Here is a 5,172-nt window from a genome sequence, read left to right as displayed (position 1 = left end):
TTTTAACACATCCTCAAAAGAATTCCACTTCATCCTCTCCAATTATAAACATTACAAGTCCACTGAGTAACATCACCAATGGTAAGATTCTATAAATTCCTCATTATATTTTACGTAATACACAAATTTATTAGAATGATATAGTATACTATCTTGATTAGATTCCTAAATCAGCTAATAATATTACTCGTAGTTATTTACCATACCAGCAATACACCAACAACTGCAACACCAATAATGTCAACATTCTCATTATTGTCTAATGTGGGGACATCATCAAATACATCGACGCTCACTAGGAAGGGCTCTTTTACGAAAATACCTACAGGAAAATGAAAGCTAACACGGAATACAATATGCACAAGTGACATACCTATCTTTGATTTGACAGAAGAAGAGTTTGTTGATCAAGAATTTGGTAAAGACATTTTCAAAGGAATCTCAAAAGGTTATATATGAATTGAAATATTCTATTTATTTTATTAACTACCTTAGTCATTACTTGCCACGACTTATTTAAAATATTTTAAATAACATAATATGATTTAATCAGATTACTCGGATCATGGCGATCAAGGTGTTATATGTGAGATGTGTCATGCAAAATTATGGAAAGACGAAGCCAAAAGGGGACAAAGAACAAATGGTGAGAAGATCAGTTATTTCATGTGTTGTTCCAAAATTAAAGGAACCGCCAGCAGATTATATCAGTCTTTTTTACTTCATCTGATGCTAAGAGCAAATTCTTTTTGAAGAATATCCGTCGTTACAATTCAATGTTCAGCTTTACATCAATGGGTGGTAAGATTGTCAAGTCAATTAATAAAGGTAACGCTCCGTTTATTTTCAGACTTAGCGGCCAAAATTATCATAGCATTGGAAGTCTTCTACCAGCAACAGGTTCTAAACCAAAGTTCACTCAACTATACATATATGACACTGATAATGAAGTCTCTAATCGACAAAGCATTTTTGAGTATGTATTCATACATGACTTTTAATTTTTATAGAAAATTATAGCACGTTGTCATTTATCACAGCTCTGATTTTACATATACTAATAATCATTTTTCTTAATTTTTCAGTCAATCCGATAATTGCAAATCATCAACTTCAAATGTGATTGATCTTCAAATTATACAGCAATTAAAGCACATGCTAGATTCGCATAATCAGTTGGTTAAATGCTATCGAATGGCAAGAGATTGTTTTTCTGAAAATCCGGCTGTTGACTTAAAGCTACAACTTATTGGTAGAAGGAAAAATGATGCAAGGACTTATAACTTACCAACTGCTTCGGAAGTTGCTGCTTTAATTGTTAGAGACATTGGTGATTGTATAGATAACCTTGACATAATTGTGAAAACTCAAGAAGGTGGTTTACAAACTGTAAATGAACATCATCCTTCGTACCTCGCCCTTCAATATCCATTGACATATCCATATGGTGAAGATAATTACACAGTCGACATTCTTCACCGAGGTGTTGCTCAAGATTCAGAAGCCAAAAGAAAAAAAACAACTATGAGAGAATTTTTCGCTTACCGAATTCAAGGCAGAGAAAATGAGTTTTCTACGACTCTTAATTCAAGGAGGTTGTTTCAACAGCAATTAGTTGATGGTTATACGATGATCGAAAGTGAATGACTCTATTACATTCGAAGAGAGCAGAAGGCTCTTAGATGTGAGACGTTTGATAATTTAAGCAATATTAAAAACAAAGGAAATAAAGATGCTTCAAAAGTTGGACAACGTGTTATATTACCGTCATCTTTTACCGGTGGGGCTCGATACATGATGCAGAACTATTTAGACGCCATGTCTCTATGTAAGTGGTTTGGATACCCTGATTTTTTCATAACTTTTACATGTAATCCAAATTGGCCCGAAATTAAAAGGTTTCTTAAAGATACGACGCTTAAGGCCGAAGATAGGCCTGATATATTATGCAGATTGTTTAAAATCAAGTTAGATGCATTGATTAAAGACTTGAAAGAAAAGGCATTGCTCGGAAAAGTTCAAGCGGGTACGATATAGTTTTTTATTAAAATATTTTTATTGCCATTAATATATACATATATATATATATAATGTTATATTATGTTTATTTAACAGTAAGCATAATTAACGTTTCCTAAATTATATGTAGTTGTTTCCACGGTGGAGTTCCAAAAAAGAGGGTTGCCTCATGCGCATATATGCTTATTTATGCATCCCAACAACAAGTTTCCAACGGTTGAACATATTGACCCGCTTATTTCCGCTGAGATTCCGGACAAGAATCAAGACCCTGAACTGTATTCACTTGTAAGCGATTTTATGATCCATGGTCCATGTGGTGATGATAAATAGAAATGTTCCTGTATGGTCAATAAGAAGTGCTCAAAAAAAATTTCCAAAGAAGTTCCGTGATGAAACTTGTGTTGACACAAAGGGTTTTCCTATATACAAAAGAAGAGAATCGGGAAACTTTGTTGTCAAGTCTGATGTTCACTTAGATAACCGAAGTGTTGTTCCGTATAACCATAAGCTTTTAAGAAAATATCAGGGACATATTAACGTAGAGTGGTGCAATCAAAGTGGATCAATTAAGTATTTATTTAAATATATTAACAAGGGTCTGGACAGAACAACTGTTTCTGTTGTACAAAATAGTAAAGAAGATGATTCAGATGAAGAAGTGGATGAAATAAAAGAGTACTATGATTGTAGATATCTTTCAGCATGTGAAGCAGCCTGGAGGATTTTTTTCATTTGATATTCATTATAGATACCCTTCAGTTATCAGACTTCCATTCCATCTTCCTGATAAGCAACAAGTTTTTTATGGTCCGGATGATGATGTTGAAGATATCCTTGAAAACCATTCAGTGGCTTCAACAATGTTCACGTCTTGGATGGAGTGTAATCGAATTTATGATGAGGCAAAAGTTCTTAATGATATTATGGAAAATGTTGGGAACGAAGAAAAGTTGGGTTCTCCATTGGTAGAATTCATTCAGTGTCTCAAGCACTTGGTGAAGCGTATTTTCTAAGAATTCTACTAAACAAAGTAAAGGTCCAACATCATTTGAGGACATCCGCACTGTAAATGGTGTAGTATTCCCTACGTTTAAAGACGCATGCTATGAGTGTGGCCTATTAGATGATGATATGGAGTATATTGAAGCAATTAAAGAAGCAAGTAATTCTGGTTCCGGTGGTTATTTAAGAAATTTATTTGCCACGATGTTAACGTCTCACTGCCTATCTAGACCGGATTTTGTTTGGGAAAAAAGTTGGGAAATTTTGTCAGATGGTATTCTTTACAATCAGCAGCGTGCTTTAAATTCTACAGGTTAGTTAAGTTTATTGAACATTTAATTTCTTTAGAACTTTATATAAAAGGATATATAGATAGATGTAACACTAAAGTTGTAATTTTATGTTTTTCTTCTACAGATTTATCACTTACCGAAGATCAAATAAAGAACTTGACATTGTATGAGATTGAAAAGCTATTACTTCGGATTGGTTCGACACTAAGAAACTTTGAAACCATGCCTTTCCCTGATGATGATGCTGTATCTACCTCTAACAATCTTTTGATCAACGAAGAGCTTAATTATGAACCGCAAGATCTTCAAAATGAGTATGATAATCTTTTTGTTTCATTGACTGAAGAACAAAGATGCATTTTCCTTGAAATCACAGAAGCAGTTGAAATAAATAAAGGAGGCTTTTTTTGTTTATGGCTATGGTGGAACTGGTAAAACGTTTTTATGGAAGACATTATCTGCAAGCATAAGATCCAAAGGTCAGATTGTGTTAAATGTTGCTTCTAGCGGAATTGCATCTTTGTTATTGACAGGAGGTAGGACAGCACACTCTAGATTTCATATTCCGATAAACCTAAATGAAGACTCTTCATGTACTATAAAGCCAGGCACTGATGATGCCCAACTTGTAAGTGAAACCAGATTGATAATATAGGATGAGGCACCAATGGTTCATAAACATGCATTTGAAGCACTAGATAGGACTTTGAAAGACGTGTTGAAATGTAATACATTGCCGTTTGGTGGCAAAGTAATTGTTTTTGGAGGTGATTTCAGGCAAATTTTACCAGTTGTTCAAAACGGTAGCAGAAGTGACATAGTTAATTCTTCTTTACGTTCGTCTTACTTATGGTCAGAATGCAAAATCCTAAGACTAACTAAAAACATGAGGTTGCATACAGTAGGTGATCCCTCTAATCTGGAACAAACTAAGTTGTTTGCTCAATGGCTGTTGGATTTAGGTGAAGGAAAAGTTGGTGGAAACAATGATGGGGAAGCAAGTATTGAAATTCCTGATGATCTTCTCATTAAAGTTTCGTTGGATCCTGTTTATGATCTTATTAACTTTGTTTACCCTTCTATTCTATCAAATTACAACGATCCAAATTTCTTTGAAGACAGAGCACTATTTACACCTACTAATGAAGTTGTTCAAGAGATCAATGATCGGTTGCTATCGATTTTTCCAGGTAATGAAAAGGAATATCTAAGTTCAGATAGTATATGCCAGGAGGAGTATCTTAATGAAAATTTTGATGAATCATTGGACTCGCCTGATATTCTAAACGGGCTAAAATTATCTGGTTTGCCGAATCATAAATTGGTGCTAAAGGTTGGGGTTCCGTTTATGCTATTAAGAAATCTTGATCAAAAAGGTGGGTTATGTAATGAACCAGACTTCAAGTAACGTCACTAGGAATGTAACACCCCGACCGATGGCGGATTATACATCGGGGCGCCACGTATTGTTTCATTACTCGCGACACTATTTGGGTGTCAATATTTAATAAATACATTTCATTGCGCACGCGCAGAACATGACATAAAGTAACATAAATCATATCATAACTTAAAATATTCAAATAACATAATTTGTCTTGTTACATTTTAATCTAGGTCCAAACAAAAGAAAACATCCTACGCGTCTAAGAGATTCCCAAAAGCTGCTACAGCAAACCTGAACATGTGTTAAAATAAAACGTCAACACTTGCGTGTCGGTGAGAAATCAAGTTTAATAGATATAAATAGATAACAATATCTGCGCGCATCATGTGTATAACTGGTGTTCAACAAGGGTGTAATCAGATTGTGATCAAGCCTTAGATCATAGCTCATAGTTCAATCCGTGCTCCC

At 34.4% G+C, this 5,172-nt stretch overlaps 1 pseudogene; it reads left to right on the top strand.

Moving 5' to 3' along the window:
• Positions 1-565: 565 nt before the first annotated feature.
• On the top strand, positions 566-4,725 carry LOC143534457 (uncharacterized; annotated as a pseudogene).
• Positions 4,726-5,172: the final 447 nt, after the last annotated feature.

Source organism: Bidens hawaiensis, unplaced genomic scaffold (genome assembly GCF_021521415.1).
Source record: "Bidens hawaiensis isolate Kalapana, Puna unplaced genomic scaffold, B.hawaiensis_p1.1 tig00010168_1, whole genome shotgun sequence".
Taxonomy (NCBI): domain Eukaryota; kingdom Viridiplantae; phylum Streptophyta; class Magnoliopsida; order Asterales; family Asteraceae; genus Bidens; species Bidens hawaiensis.
The sequence above is the reverse complement of the archived record's forward strand: the minus strand, read 5'-3'. Positions and strand labels throughout refer to the sequence as shown.